The sequence below is a fragment of the Eptesicus fuscus genome, chromosome 5 (assembly GCF_027574615.1).
Source record: "Eptesicus fuscus isolate TK198812 chromosome 5, DD_ASM_mEF_20220401, whole genome shotgun sequence".
NCBI lineage: Eukaryota > Metazoa > Chordata > Mammalia > Chiroptera > Vespertilionidae > Eptesicus > Eptesicus fuscus.
The window spans coordinates 19,039,861-19,057,318 of record NC_072477.1 but is presented as its reverse complement, the minus strand read 5'-3'; the positions used below and the strand labels follow the sequence as shown (position 1 = coordinate 19,057,318).

General features: G+C 39.5%; 1 protein-coding gene and 1 pseudogene across 5 annotated transcripts in view; one reads left to right on the top strand and one right to left on the bottom strand.

Moving 5' to 3' along the window:
- NRXN3 (neurexin 3) overlaps nt 1-17,458 on the top strand; it is a 1,497,182-nt gene that overhangs the window by 391,309 nt on the left and 1,088,415 nt on the right. The gene's annotated exons all lie outside the window — the stretch shown is intronic.
- Nucleotides 1,793-2,660, bottom strand: LOC129149106 (charged multivesicular body protein 1B2-like; annotated as a pseudogene).

The window sequence follows — 17,458 nt, the reverse complement described above, 5'->3', positions numbered from 1 at the left end:
ACCCCCTATCTTGTACACCCAACTTCCATTGGTCTGGAAGTTATTAGTATGGCTAGGCAAAACATTTTATTTTAACATTTATTTCTACTTCATTTCTTCCCGTTATTAAAGAGATTTTGCTTAAGATAAATGGGCAAACACATTTAACCAGGATTTATGGTAACTGTAATTTGAGTTGACTCAATTTTTTTTTCTTTGGTATTTTTTGTTGGTTGGTTTCAAAATGTAGGCCAAGATTCTCAAAAGGCAATCAACAATCCTATGGAAAATGTAAATGATATTAAGGCCATGTAAATTAATCTTTTAAAAAGTTATATTTATTGTTGAAAGTTTTACAGATGTCCCTTCCACTCCCCCACCCCTGCCATTGACCTCATTCTCCACACTCGAGTTCCCTCCCCAGGCCTTCACAACCCTATTGTCTGTGTCCATGGGTTATGCACATATGCTAATAAATTCTTAAGTTAATATCTTCCTGCCTCTCCCCTACCACCCCCCCCCCCCCAATAAGAATCCTCACTCTTGCATGATTCCATATGTCTGGCTTTATTTTGTTTGTCATTTTATTTTGTTCTTTAGATTCTACAAGATACAGTATACTGAGGGAAGACTAGAAATCAAAAAATCATTTAAAATGTATTTCAATTTCAGTTGAAAGTATTAAATTTCTTTGAGTAAACAAACAGTGATATTTGGCAAAGAAAACATTTTTAAATGGAGCAAACCTTAATTTATTCAATTTAATGTTTAGATTTTTCTAGTTATATTGAAAAATTATCAATACATTTTTTTAAATTTCAGGAATTCAAATAATAGTCATTAAATTACTGGGTAAAAATCCAATAATAATCTAAATTTAAAAGCTGATAAATACAGAATAAAAGTCAATTGCATTTGTGCATGAACAGCAAAAATAAACATAAAACACAAAAAAATAGCATTGTATGACAGTAAATGAGGTGTTTTTGGTTTGGCAAGCATGTTAAGTAAACATATTTTTCCTAGTTTTATTTTTTTTCATCACCTAAGAATGAGAAGATTTAAAGCGACTTTGAATTTAAAAGAAGTCAAAAACTTTATATTTTCTCCTGGAGTCATTTGTTGCTAGATTTTTGACACAATTTTTTAGGAAGATGTTTCATATACAAGCTAATTATAGCTTGGTCAAAGTCATCTACAAAAAAGATGTCTCTCACACTTTTCAACATAACATATAAAACTATAAAACCTATCAAGGTGGAAACTGTCTGGAATTTCTTAAAGTATTGGAAAGTGCAACATGGCTAAATAAAGCATTATATGTAAACTAGAGGCCCAGTGCATGAAATTCATGCACTGGGGTGGGGGGTAGGGTCCCTTCAGCCCAGCCTGCACCCTCTGCAATCTGGGACCCCTCGGGGGATGTCTGACTGCTGGTGTAGACCCCATCCCCAGGCCCGAAACCAGCAGGACATCCTTCTCACCATCCTGGACCGCTGGCTTCTAACTGCTCACCTGCCTGCGTGCCTCATTGCCCCTAACTACCTCCTCTTCCAGCCTGATCACTCCTAACCACCTCTGCCTGCTAGCCTGATCGCCCCTCACTGCCGCCCCTGCCGGCCAGGTCGCCCCTCACAGCCTGTTTGGTTGTCCGTTCAGTTGTGATGGTTGCTTAGGCTGTTATATAGATAGATAGTGTATAAGTGTTTTGTAATACATGGTGTTCTTAGTGTAACTGAAGTATGGCCTACCTATGTATACAAATGAAATATTTAGAAGCAGGGGAAGTAAACAAAAGCACCTGTTGTCTAAATTACACTTGATCATGTAGATGAACAAGTTTCTGTGATAGTTCATCTTGTTCTATGGAAGTAACACTAGGGGCAACAGATCCTGTCTGATCCTGTGGTAGTTTTATATTGAGATCATGGCCAGCTTCATCTGCCATTTCTTTTTTAAAATTTTTAATCCTTACCTGAGGATATGTTTTTATTGATATTTGAGAGAGAGAGAGAGAGAGAGAGAGAGAGAGAGAGAGAGAACAAATTGCAGTGAGAGAGAAACATGGATCAGTTGCCCTCTGGTAAGTGTCCCAACCAGGGATTGAACCTGCAACTTAAGTATGTACACTCACCAGGAACCACACCATAACCTTTTGGTGCATGGGACAACACTCCAACCAACTGAACAACCTGGGAAGGCCATCTGCCATTTCTAGAAGCAGCATTTCCACTTGGTTTTGTGGTGATGTTATGGTTGTAGTGCTACTCATTGTCTTCCATTTGTTGTATTTGAACATCCAGTGTTTCAAATGGGTGTTCAAATTTGTTAATCAAGGCAGAGGTATTTTCAAGGTTCTTACTCTTCAATGTAGCATCCATGGAGTTAACTACTCCTGCCAATAGACTTTGTTACCTTGCCCATTGTCACTGCAGTTTGAATTCTGGTCTGGCTGCCACAGCATCAAACCTGGCATTCAGTCTCAAGAAATTAATTGCTTGTTTTTTTTGGCCGACTGCATTTTCAGCATGTATTCTTGCAACCTCTGTATTGTCTTTCTGAATGGCCTTTTTAATCTTAGCCTTTTCAGTTTTTTCTCCTTTATCACATTTCTTGGCATACATATTAAACTCTTTTACAGCAAACTTCAAGTTAAATAGGTGTTTCTTCAAATTCCACATGGTCTTATGACTTTTCTTGGGAGGTGACAGCCTGGGTCAGTGATTCAGGTTTGATGGAGGGCATTCAGAGTTCGGTCTTAGTCCCAGCCTGTGGCTGACTGGCAACTAGGTTTGCCCCAGAATATTCTCCTTAAAATATAAGAGAAACATACACAATTCTTTGCTAAAAACCCTCCCATATTCTTGCTCAGAAGTAGGGCCCAAGTTCTTAGGTGGCCTATGAAACCTTGTAGGATCTGGCCCCTGCCACCTCTCTGCTGTCATCTCTATTATGCTCCTCTGCATTCCCCTAATCAAGTTACATCAGCCTCCTTGATGTTCTTTGACAATGTCATTCACTTGACATCTCAGCACTAAGTAAGCATGTTAAGTAAACATGTTTTCTATACTTTTATTATTAGGTAATTGTGGTCTGTCTGCCTGTAATTCTCTTTCCCCAAATGTCTACATGGCTTGTTCTGCAATGTTTTCAAGTCCTTGTTGAAATATCACTATATTTTATATGCCTCCCTTGGTTATCCTGCATAAAGAATAAAAGGCTTCCACTCTATCCTAGCATTGCTGCTCCCTTTTAGCTAGCTTGGGAGAGTTATTGGCATTAGTCTTACTCAATAAATGTTTGTTGAATGAATAATTTATTTTACTTCTCTTGCATGGCTTTTCCACATATTGGCCTAATAAATGGATGGATTAATGAATGATGATTATATTGTTTGGCACCAGCAGAAGCTGTTATTTCCCAATGGACTATTTCTCTGGAATGATTTTATACTTCTTTATTGGGACAAGAGACTTAATCAGATCTTGTCAGAAACTCTTGGGTTCTGCCAAGATAGCATCTCACCCATTAGTCATCTGCAGTGATGGAAAGCAGGGATAGAGGTTGGGGAGAGGGAGTAAGAGAGGATTAGGCTGGCCCAAAGAGCCTTCCTCACATTGAGAAAGCTCATTGATAATATCTGGTTGGCTTTTAGATTAAAAATATATGTGTATACATGTGTGTGCATGTATGTCTGTGTGTTTGCTTTTGTTTGTATATATTGCATGTGTGTATATATATGCATATATATACACTTGTGTAAATATAAATATAAATATAAATATAAATATAAATATAAATATAAATATAAATATAAATCCCATGTAATAAAAAAGCAATATGCAAATTGACCATGCCTCCGCTACACCCACAAGCTACACCCACCAGCCAATCAGGAGTGAGTATGCAAATTAACCCAACCAAGATGGCTGCAGCTACAGAGTGCACAGGAGTCTTGGGTTTACCTGGCAATGGAGGAAGCCAAGCTTCCTGCACACCCTGGCCAGCCCTTGCCTCCACTTAAGGCTACAAAGTTTCAATTATAGAAGATAAATAAATCCCAACAAAAATGGTGGCAGCTACAGAGCTGGAGAGAGCAGGAGGCTTGGGTTGCCCCCAGAGATGGAGGAAGCCAAGCTTTCCACCTGCCCTGGCCTATGCTCAAGGCTACAAAGTTTCAATTATAGAAGATAAGTAAATCCCAGATACCAGGGCCTCCACTTGGGTCACCGAGGGGTGTGGCCAGCCTGAAAAACACCACAGGCCCCTCGCCTAGGCCGCCCCATGCCCTAAGGGAACCCCCACCCTGATCTGGGACGCCCTTCAGGGCAAACCAGCTGACCCCCACCTGTGCACCAGGCCTCTATCCTATCTAATAAGAGTAATATGCAAATTGACCATCACTCCAACACACAAGATGGCTGCCCCCATGTGGACACAAGATGGCCACCACAAGATGGCCAGGAGGGGAGGGCAGTTGGGAGGGACCAGGCCTGCAACGGAGGTCAGTTGTCGGTGATCAGGCCATCAGGGGAGAGCAGTTGAGAGGGACCAGGCTTGCAAAGGAGGGCAGTTGGGGGCAATCAAGCCTGCAGGGGAGGGCAGTTAGGGGTGACCAGGATGGCAGGGGAGCAGTTAGGCATCAATCAGGCTGGCAGGGAGTGGTTAGAGGGTGATCTGGCTGGCAGGCAGAAGTGCTTAGGGGCAATCATGAAGGCAGGTAGGTGAGCAGCTGGGAGCCAGCAGTCCTGGGTTGTGAGAGGGATGTCCGACTGCCCATCTCAGCCCGATCCCAGTAGGATCAGGCCTAAACAGACAGTCGGACATCCCTCGAGTGGTCCCAAATTGGAGAGGGTGCAGGCTGGGCTAAGGGAAACATTCCTCTCCCCCCCCCATGCATGAATTTTGTGCACCGGGCCTCTATAATAAATATATAAATATAAATATAAATATAAATATAAATATAAATATAAATATAAATATAAATATAAATAAATATAAATATAAATATAATGTAAACAATCAAAATCAACAATCCCTAAAGTCTAAAGACTTGGAAACCCCGAATGACTCTGAAGACTCAGCAGAACCATCGATGCTTGGGAACTAGAGATATGGGGAAGGCTTTCAGAATTTCTGTAGTTCACTTCTAGCTCCCTGGAAATTACTTTATGCTGATATCAGTGAACAACAACAGCAAATGTCCTGGCTTTCATATAGCTTATTATCTGGTAAGAAGAAATAAAGAGCAGGTAAATACATATAAAATATAGGTGGTAATATAAATGCTATGAGATGAGGAAACAAAATAAAGCAGAAGGAGCAAAAGATAATAGTAGGGAGATGAGGCTTGCTTGATAAGAAGTTCAAAGACAAGCAAATACAAAGTCCTGAGGAGTAGGTATTTGTTGAATTCAAGGGATATAAAATAGAATGAATTCAGTGAGACCAAAGTTAGGTATAGCCTTTAAGCCATAGTAAAGAGTTGGAATTTTATTATGATTACAAGGAAATATCATAGGGTCCTTAATAGCATGGGAGTGACTGATCTGAATTTAGAAAAAAATCCCTCTGATTTGTCTATGGAGGATGGACCAGAATGTGCACCAGTAGAGACAGAAGATAGGTAGGTGGCTGTTCCTGCCATCCAGGCAAGAAAATATAGCAATGTGGACCAGGATAGGAGCAATGGAGATGGTAAGAAGTGGTAGGATATGGGATATATATTGGAGGTAGAGTCAGTAGCATTTATTGATGATTCAGATGTTGGCTGTAAGAGGTAAGTAATTGATGATATCTTTATTAGTCAAGGGAATCTTGGTTGTGTTGTGGCAACAAACTACTCCAAAATATCAGAGGCTTAAAACAAAAGAGGTTAAATTTTCTCACTCACATGTCATATCCTTTGTGTGTTGGATAGTGGTTTGATATTTTTATAATTGTCCTCTCTCTGGGACATGGGATGACAAGGTAGCCTACCACTAGAACATTGAAAGAGGAAAAGAGAAATTTAGAGGATTTATATTAGAAACAATTGAATGTTTGGCCTGGAAATGACACATATCACTTCTAATTGGCCAAAAGTATCACACAGCTCCACCTACCACAGGGTGGCCAAGAAATACAATCCTATATTGTGCCAGGGAGGCAAAGGGTCAGAATTACTCAGACAGCCACACTGATGACTCCATGATATCTTCCAGGTTTAGATAACTGGTAGTAACAGCATTCAAGCAGGGATGCTTGAGAAGAGTAGGCTTGTGGAAGGTGAAATCAATATTTCTGTTTTTAGTCATATTTAGCTTAAAATATTTTTCAGCAAAAATGTCAAGACAGTTGGGAATATAAGTCTGATGATTAGAGGGAATCTATAGCTAGAGATATAAATTTGAGCATTAACAAAATATATATGATATTTTAAGTAATGGGATTCACAGGATATAGTTGGAATAAAGAAGGGGGCCAAAGATAGAATTCTGGGGTTCTCCACAAGTAGAGGTCTTATAGTGGAGGAGCCAACAAAAGAAACTGAGAGAGATTATAATGGTGGAGATGCAGGGAAGTATGGGATCTTAAGATATACTGAGATGTAAATCTTGCAAGAGGAAGATTGCACTGAAAGGTCAAGGGGAATGAAAATTAATCATGGGTTCTGTCAATCTTTTGGTCACTCTTGTGGTGTGTTATGGGGCAAATACACCAATTTAAAGTGGATTGAGGATGGAATGATAAGTGTGGAATTGATGAAAGACAACTTTTGAAAGAGCATTTTTTTGTAATCAGAACAGTCAAGTGGGTTTGATAGTGAAGAGGGACATGACATCAAGAATATAGGAGGTTGGGGGGTGCAAGTTTGTGAGAAAGATGATGATTTAAATTTTTGAAACATTTTCAATTAAGAGAAAGGCAGTCGAATAGAAAATACTCAGCTATTGGTTGGAGATATGAGTCCGAACATAAGGAAGAATCACAGCTGGCTTAAATATTTAGGTACTCTCTGCATAGAGAAAAGAGTTGGAAATGGGAATGTGATGAGCTACAACAGAAAAAGTGCAGAGCAAAAAGAGTGGAGAGATCAAGGGTGAGCCTTAGTGAACACACACATTAACAGAATCTGGAGAAGAAAGAGTAGCTAGTTAAGAAATAGGAGAAAATAGGTTGAGTAGATTATAAGTCATAGAAATCAAAGAAAGAAAGTTTTAGTATCTTTTCAAGAAGTTTTTCTTCAAGTTCTGTGTTCTCATCAATATGTAGTCTATATTCTATACTTTCAGGACAAATTTGAAGTAGACTCTATTATAGTTGATTAAATATATAGACCAAGAATGGTGAAACACTTAGGATAATGTTGTTTTTTCTAACTTCCAATAAATGGGATTGATACTCTTCTATTCTTTTTGCTATTGTTTCCTTTCCTTATTTTGAAAATTATCTAAAGATGATTTAAAGTGAAGACATTGTTAGTTCCATATTCATCACTGTTTTTTCTTTACCTCCTCTTCCTGCTCCTCTTTCATTATCATTATCATTATCATCAGCAGCATCATCATCATCAAAATAATTATCATTACTAGACCCGATTGGATTAGTTATTTTTGTATTTAAATAATCTGGTTAGAATTCCTGAGGGGCATACATGATACTATAGAAGGACATATTGACAACAGTGTGGATTATATGTTGAGTACTTATTGAATGCTTACTTCAAAGATGGACATGATTTCTGCCCTAAGTTCCTTAGTTCAATTGCCTGGGAAAGATAACAGAGAATTATCTGGAGGGGGGAAAAAGTACTCAGAGAGGATACAAGAGATTAAGACTACAAATATATAGGGTTGCAGGAATAATTTGGCAGGGCTTCTTCTCTTTTCAGGTTAGTTAGCTGTAAAAAGCATTTGTAGATGGGTAGCCCTAGAATGGAGATGCAGGGTAAAGTGGAGACTATATATATCTTAATATCAACTGTCTCTTCCTTTAAGCTAGAAATAAGGTGGTCTTATGACACTTCTCTGGAGTATAATTTGTTTCATTTCCAGTTCTGGTGGTCTGTTGGATTTCTTGGTCCATACCTCTCTCCCCGCTCCTGCCTTCCTTTCTCTCCAGCATTTCTCACTTCCACTGAATTCCTTTCATCACATGTGAGGATATATGTGTGTGTGTGTGTGTGTGTGTGTGTGTTATATATATATATATATATATATATATATATATATATCTCCTACCTAATAATAGACGAATATGCAAATTGACCATATCTTCGCTATGCCCGCGATTGGCCAGGAGGCGCGGGGGGGCAGGACTCAGGGTGGCCCGGGTGGCCGATTGGGCCAGCGGGACGCTGAGCTCGCGTTGCCAGTGGCGGCTCGAGCTCAGTGTCTGCGCCATGGCTGTGCTGTGGCACAGAAGGGGCCTCTGGGGCAGCGAGCTCACGTCCCACCACGGACCATCAAAAGCAGGGGAGCTGGGTGCCTTTCCACTCAGGCACCAGGCCTTTCAGAAGCCTTCGCCGCGCCAGAGGCTTCTGAAAGGCCTGGTGCACCAGCAGACAGGCACCCAGCTCCCCCGTGATCGAAAGTGAAAGCTTGTAGGGGACCCTACACGTGCATGATTCAATCATGCACTGGGCCTCTAGTATATATATATGTATATATATATATATATATATATACACACACACACATATATATATGTGTATATATATATATATATATATATATATATATATATATATGTTACACAATGATTACAAAAGAAATTGTTGGATATGGAATCAAATATACTTCATAAGAAATTAATACAATGGGCAATGAGGAGGGAAGAATCATCATATATATCTATAAAAATTTAAAGTTGAGTTGACCACTAACAGAGAAATAAGCAAGTTAAGAGGAGGAATTGATGAGTTTGCTTTTAGACAGGTTGATTTTAAGGATCTACAGTAAATTTTAATTTTAGATAGATGAATTATTCCATCAGACAATCTATTTTGGGGGCCTGGGGCTTTGGAGAGTGTTTAGGGCGGAGATAAAGATGTGCCAGTGAATGAGGTAGATTAGTGAATAGAGGAAAGAAAGCCTTCATCAGATGCTTGGGGAAAGCCTCTATTTAAGAAGATGCTGATAACAGAGGTTGAAAATGAGCCATCAAAGAGTTACTTGGAAAGTTTGCAATTAGGAAACCCAGGAAAGAGAATTTTGAGAAGGGAGTGATAGACAAAAATGTCAGTTACTGCACAGATACTGAGTGTTCTACAGATTGATACCCATTTAAATTTAATTAGTAGGCTATTAGTAACCTTATTTCAGAATTATTTACTCATGAGTTAAATATGTTTTATCATGGGAGGCAACAAAATTAAAAAAAATAGTTTTTTGAATGCTGGTGGACAAGTTGGTAAAAATTCTCTCCTTTTTCATCAGTGGGTAAATAAAATTCAAATTTTACTATTTTTTCTTGGAGCTGTATCCTCTAGCCACACAGCCAAGTAGAATTCAGTGATAGAAGCCAAAGAGATAAAAGATAAGTGTCTGTATTTATCCCATTACCACTTTTGATATCCTCGGCCTATTATTAGGTATTAAGCAATAGATTTAGGTTACTTATAGATTCAAGTTCATCCCTTGCCTTTTCTTGGCCCTGGATCAAATAGTCTCTTAATTTTCCTTCTTTTATGTGAATTCATAGTTTGAATAAGAGTAAGAGAGCTCTATATAGGTCCCAATAATCTTTCAGGTGCTATAGGCCTTGGTGTTGGTACTTTCTTCGGGGAGGCCCATCCCAGGGCCATGAGAGGAGGATGTCACTGTGCATATCTCTCTTCAATCCTTGGACTCTGGTAAGTATATCAGATAGTCGCTGGTCAAAATTATGTCAAACAGGAAAATAAAGATTTTTCTACCTCTGTGATGAAAGAAAATGTAGACAAGGCATGGCCTGAAAATGGCCCATTAGAAATGGACAAAATAATGACCATGTGGATGCAGTGCTTCGAAAGTTCCAGGAAAGGTCCTTGACAAACTCTGGGACCATAAATTTAACTATGTACTATTTGTTTTATTTACATATAGAAGTACTTTACCAGCCATTTAAAAATATTTTTATTGATTTTTAGAGAGAGAGGATGGGAGAGGGAACAAAAGAAACATTGATGTGAGAGCAGAACATGGATAGGCTGCCTCCTGCACTTCCCACAATGGGGGGTGGGGGTGGGGGCAGGGAGGATCAAGCTTGCCCCTTGGGAATTTGCCCTGACCAGGAATCGAACCAGCAACCTCTCAATGCATGGGATGATGCTCAACCAACTGAGCCACACTAGCCTGGACTAGTTTTTGTTTGTTTGTTTGTTTGAAGTGTCAGCACCTCCTTAGGAGGCATTTAATAAAACATTTGATAGTGGTTACTTCCATGCCAGTCTAAAAATGAGCTCTACAGTTTAGGAGCCAGAGGTAATAGTGGGTTTTTTACCAAGTCTTAGCTTCTTCTTAGGATACCTGTTAGACCTTTGGTGATAGGAAGGTCCCCCAACCACCATATATATTCCCTAGGCTTCTTGAATACTTTCTTGTCCCCTTGATCACTCCAGTTTGGCCTGATTAGATGGTACCAAGCTTTCCACCTACTGATTTAGATTTCAAAGGAAGTTGATAAATGGAGTGACTACGATTCATATATGCCTCTTCCAGTTTCTGGTAGCTGCCAGCAATCCCTGACTTGTCGCTTCTCCCTCCAATCTCTGCCTCCACCTTCACATTGCCACCTTCTCTGTATGTGTATAATCTTCCTCTGCCTCCTCTTTACAAGGATACAGGTGATTGCATTTGGGGTCCACCCGAATAATACAGGATACTCTCACCTCAAGAACTTAATCACAGTAGCAAAGACCCTTTCAGCAAGGTAACATTTACAGGTTCCTGATATCTTTGAGGAAAATTATTCAGCCTACTGTAGAGACAGATGTCTTTACACCTTTGCAGACTTAAAGTGTTTACGCTTCCAGAAACTTGGTTTTACTTAAAGACATACCTCATGAATAAACAACTTCCAAACTGATGGCCCATTTAAAAGAAGCTTGTCAGGAAGGGGCTAATTTAGGTCAGTCCCATGCCATTGGACAGGCAGGTGTGGTCACATTTCTAGTCCTCAGTATGAAAGTAAACAATTGATCCTTATTGAGAAGCTGATTAAGTGACTAGAAGAGCTGGTTGGAGTTCTGAGCAAGTCAGCAAGACAACCAGTTTCTCTTATGTGTCCCCGTTTTGTGTGCATCTTTTCCCAGTTCTGGGGGACAGGCGTGCTCAGCTGGCCTGGCACTCACTCTTCCGTGTCCAGCGGTAGCTTTAGTCTTCTGTTTCACCAGGAGAGTCACAAAAGATCTAGGGAGGGAAATTGAGGTGGGATCAAGCGAGAGTAGAAGCTCTGGAATACAAGTTTAGAGCAGGGAGTTCACCAATTTTTGAATTAGGGAAGAACTTCAGTATTTGAACTTGGGATGAAGACACTTCATGGCTCCTCTATATCTGTGGTACATATCTCACATATAACCTAAGGAGGAGCATGGGCCTCAGGAGAGGTCTTCCGCAAGGCTCTCTCGGGTGCTCCTGAATGTGCTTCCTTCAGTGTGCACACCTGACTGTAACCTGCTAGCCTAAGCCACAGGCAGGGGAAACTACCTTTTCTAGAGATTTATTTATGATTCAGACCACTGGAGAAGCTGGATTTAAGGAGGGATCTTAAGAAAACAGTTGTTTATTTTTTCTGTTATATATAGGGAGGATAATAATAGTTATTGAGTGCACAGGCACTCAAGCCAGACTTACCTGCATTTCATTCTGGCTCCACTACATAATAGCTGTGTGACTACATATAGATCTTAAAATCTCTGATTCCAAAAAATCTCTTTTCTTTAAAATAAGGATAATAGTAACCATCACTTATCATGTGGCAGGGGCTATTGTAGACACTTTGCATATACTTAATCTTCCATATGAAAACCCTATGAGGTAAGTACTGTTATCATCACACTTCAAAGATAAGGAAACTGAGGTACAGAAAGGTTAAGTAACAAGTAGCAAAGCAAGGATTTTTGAACCCAGTTCGTTTGGCTTCAGCAAATGCCTTACTTACTTTATGCTGCCTTTCATGTCTCAGGCTTTTCTGAGTATAAAATAGGGTGGCCATCCATCAAAGGTAGTATTGGAAAGTCCTGGGTTACATCTGTTGTCCAAGTGAATTATTAATAGTGCCCTCTTATTTAAAATATAGTTTTATTGATTTCAGAGAGTAAGGGAGAGGGAGAGAGATAGAAACACCAATGATGAGAATCATTGATTGGTTGCCCCCTGGACACCCCCTAATGGGGATTGAGCCTGCAACCCAGGCATGTGCTCTTGACCAGAAATGAACCCAGGACCCTTCAGAAGCTCTATCCACTGAGCCAAACCAGCTAGGGCAGTGCCCTCTTTTAATCTCAAATGTATCATAGTGTCATGTCTTAGTTTGGATATTTGCCACATGAGGATTAAATAATTATCTGTTAAATACTAAAGATAATGTCGGGCCCAAGAAAAACCCTCCATTAAGGTTAGTTATTGCTACTTCTCCTACTGCTATCACCACCACTACCACTACCACCACCACCACCCACCATCATCCAAGTCTGGGAGGCTTAGAGCTGAAGGTTAACTCAGGTTCTGAAAATACATATCATGGGAGCAATCATTCCCCATTCTCACACCCATCACAGATGTTACTCCCTGGTCATAGCACAGCAATCTTTCCTGCTCTGTGTCCTAGGCAGCCACTCTTAATTGATCAAACTTGACATGTGAAATTAAAATATAAAATTAAATATTTGCTCTAGTCAGCTTTTCTCAGTGGTTAGAGCATAAGCCCATGGACTGAAGAGTCATGGGTTTGATTCCAGTCAAGGCACATACCTAGGTTGCAGGCTGGATCCCCGGCCCCATTTGGGACATGTGCAGGAGGCAACCCATCGATATGTCTCTCTTACATTGATGTTTCTGTCTCTGTCTCTCCCCTCCCTTCCACTCTTTCTCAAAATCAATGGAAAGAATATCCCTGGGTGAGGATTATCAGCAACACCAAAAGTTTTAAAATGTTAAAATTATTTTCCATACTAGTTTTATTAAATGGAAGAATCCAAGATCCTAGTGTATGGAGAATGTGAATTTAAGCTGAGTTAGTGGGTTTCTCCATTTATATAAAACCTTATTTTATTTCCAAAAGTGGTAATGAATTTTGGACCTCTTTAGGTACATTATATCCCTTTTCTACAGTATTCTTCTCTGCCCATTTCTCTATCATTTGCAACTCTAAAAACATCTTAATTCATAATAATTTTCTACCCCTGCCTATAATTGAATAAAATCCACTGAAATACTATAGAAATGGGCATGATAAAAATAAAGAGGAGTGAGTCATAATAGGGATTATAGTTGACACCTAAGATCCATGTCTTAGAAAAGCTATCTTTAAATGTGATTTGTGTAACTGGTAGTGAAATTCATTTAAGGTTGTTTTTGCGTGGCATAAGGGACATCTAGTGGTTATCAAGGTCTCTGCAGATTTACTAAAAGTAATGTAAAGTCATAGTTGTACATACTGGGGCTTAGTACCAGCACCTTGCAAGGGAGCCCCCCAAAAGGGGGGTGACCTCATTTATTGCATGACCATTTATTTTAAAGTTAACAAAAGGTAAAGAAACCTGTTCATTAAAAACAACAACAACACCAACAACACAACAATTTGAGTACTAGCACTTCCATCTTGTCAGTTTGAAACAACTCTTATTTGTACCAGGTTGGAAATTATTCTGTTATCAAGTACCTGCCAGCTTGGCATATTCTTGTTATCACTTTCCCCACCTTTTCTGATGATTGTAGAGGGACTCTTTGGACCACTTTGAAAAGCCATCCATCTGATTAAAGCCTTTATTAGAAGAAGAAGCAGAGCTTCAAGAAATAGTTTGTTGTTGCTTCTGACAGGCAGAGCCCCTTCTTTGGAAGTAGCCCGGCCATCAGGAAGCTATACAGTGCTGGTCTATGTGTACTTTGTATAAATGAATGGGCTTCACAGTATAAGAGGATGAACTGCAAAGCCCTTGTGTGAACTTGCCTGCTTAGCCCCAGAGTCTTCCAGGAACTTGCCCATTGGTCAGCACTTCTTAGGCTCATCTACCACTATCCATGGTTCTGAACGCACTGCTCTTAACTTCTAAGCTGTGTAGAACATCAACTTGCTTCCCTCATATGCTACTACTATTTCCAACTAACTATTTTAGACTTCTTGAAGGTTTGGTTTCATTGAATCTTTTTATTGTATTTTTCCAAGTTCTTATACCTTTGGGACTGTCATATAATCTCTTTCTCCAAAAGCTATTTGGCATTCCTATTGCTATCTATCTTCTTTCAGGGTAGTTTGTAGCAGCCAGAAGTTGCTAGCTGTGGCCAAAGCTTCATTGTTCGGGGATTTATTCTTGCTTTTTTAATTCTGAGTAGAGATGATAAAGGCTCTGAGGTACTGTTTCAAAATATCCATGTGTTTTCTATGGCAGTCCAAGCTACACTGTCATAAAGAGTTGGACAATAGTCCCTTAGCATATTCCAGAGTGGGAGGCAGTTTTGGTCCTGAGCTTTGTCAGCCAATCTCTTAGAGAATCTTGCTAGAATTTGTGTTTGATCTTTTTCTTCTTCTCCTGTTAGTGCTCTGCCAAGACATATAAGCTAATGACAGCTGTCACTCTGGTGTGCATAACTTTCCATATTGATAGCCTTAAACATTCCTAAGCATGCACACTAGGGAAAACTTCACTAAATATTCAATGATTCCATCACATGGAATCACTTATACATTCTCCTCTTGTAACTTATCAAGCAGAATGAATATAGAGGTTTCTCTCTGCATTGTAGTCCTCAATGACTTAAAGGCGTCCAAAAGTAGCCTTTGTGAGCTTCCTTGCCCTTCTTTCTCCCCATTTTCCACATATTCTTACAAACATGTACTGACTTTGTGTCATGCACTAGGATGGGCATTTAGATACACCAATAAGAAAGACACAATTTCCTTCACTTAAAAAACTCCCAGTCTAAAGAGGAGATAGAAAATTACAGTGCAACATGATAATTTCTGTGGCAGCATTTAGAGCATAGAGCCTTGGGAGAAGAGAGGAGGAAATCAGCTGTGGATGGGAGTGGAATTATTTTTTTATTTTATTTTATTTTTTAATATATTTTATTGATTTTTTTACAGAGAGGAAGAGAGAGGGATAGAGAGTTAGAAACATTGATGAGAGAGAAACATCAATCAGCTGCCTCTTGCACACCCCCTACTGGGGATGTGCCTGAAACCAAGGTACATGCCCTTGACCGGAATCGAACCTGGGACCCTTGAGTCCGCAGGCCGACGCTCTATCCACTGAGCCAAACCGGTTTTGGCGGGAGTGGAATTATGATGAATAAAATTGATGAAGGCTTCCCAAAGGAGGTGATGTCTAAATTATTCCTCAAATAGTGAGCAGTAGTCATTCAGATAGGTAACTCAGGTAAGGCTTATTCTGGATATGATTTATTGGGAGAATGCAGAACTTTGGCAAGGCTGGCAATGATGAGGTGAAGAGTAGATCAGGGAAAGTTTTTAATGTAATGCTTAAAAGTTTGCAGTTGATTCTGAAATTGATAGAGAATCATTAAAGAGTTTTAAGCAAGGCATGACATGATATCCCCAGAGAAAACAGTGAGATAATTAGAACCATTTTTAGTCCTTGAAATAAAAATAACAGTAGAGTCCTAGTAACTTAGGAAGGTGTCTTTTAAATTTTGTCACCTTTCTAATCAAACTGCTAAAGGCTTTCTTTCTACTCTAATGGTTCCTTTTCACCGATTGTATAAATAGCTGTATTTTTAGAGTTTTCCATAATCAGGTTCCACCTACTCATTTGATCTTAGTTCCTCTGTTTTGGGACATGTAACTTTCACACTAGTTAGATTGGTGTCTTCATCAAATATTCTAAGACAGGAAGACATGTAGGTGTTCACTGGGTAGGTCTGTTTTGTATATAAGCAAATATAAGAAGGGTGTCTATTTACTGAGCTTCCACTACGTGGCTGGCACTTTGTTACACACTGGAAATGCATTGGTTTCCACATCAGAAACACACAGCCTCTGTGTTTAGGAAGTTTACAGTCTAAAGAACCATAGTAGTGTCATTCCTGGCAAGCACAGGGGAGAGAAATACAATCTGAGTCAAGTTTCTACCCATAGGACCTTGTACATTCATTAATTGGAGTGATAAATATATCTCACTGATATATCAATTCTGATATAAAATATACCCCCCCCTTTAAGTATCCTCTAACACATTCTAAGCATGTTGGTAGCAGGGGTTATACTTCATGTTCCTTGTATCCTCCATGGTCTAGAGCTAAAGGGTATTTAACACATTTCCATTGGTTTTTGTTTCCGACATTATACTACAGCTGGTCAATTTACATTAAATTGGCTTTTTTTGTGTTAGAGGATAACAAGGGTGGAGAGTAGGTTCACCTCCAGTTCCATCTCTCAGTGACTGGTGGCAACTTCCTAGGGCATTGCCTTGAGAAGAATCCTGAGGCTGCATCTGAGTTTAATGGGAAAGGGAGTAGAATAGAATGTCATCAATTAACAATAAATGCCATTTGCCAGGAAGGAAGAGGAGAGACACATACTTGCCAGCATGGCTCTAAGACATGGGAGAGTTTTCCATCCAGGTATGGCTGGAGAATCATCTGGCAAATGTTTTTAGATTCTCTATAAATATGTTTCATGATCCATTGACAAGGCCTTTCTTGGAGAACTATGGCCCATACATGCCAGTTCATGTCTTATTTATTTGCCTGGGTTTATCTATATCAAGTCTCACATCTGTCAATACCAAGTTCTTGCATCATGCATTTAGTAGAAGTCTAGTAGGCTTTGCTTGGATGACCAAGTCTGCATTAACAAATCTTATCTTCTGTAATAGACTGAACCTTTATAGTATCCTGACTACCCCACAGACTTGATTGCTGATTTTTTCCTATGAGATACATGGACATATGGCAGACTGTTCTTGATTAGCCTTTTTAACTACATAAAAGTCCTAAGAAAGTTCTTGAGAATAAAAATGAGACCTTCACTATAATTGTGCCAAGCGTTGGGAATCATTCTCAGCCTGTTACCATCTGTAATTGAACAGAAACCTATCTGATCATTTCCCTTTCATGAAGAATCCATCAAGAAAACAAGTGTTTGTCTAAGTTTTGAGCATACGTGATAATGACCTGCATTGTTAGCAAGGCTGTTGGGCTAGCATACGTGGCCCTTTGACTCATGGGGGTGGAGTAACTGATGTTGCACAGCTCTCTCTCTTCTCTTCTCTTCTCTTCTCTTCTCTTCTCTTCTCTTCTCTTCTCTTCTCTTCTCTTCTCTTCTCTTCTCTTCTCTT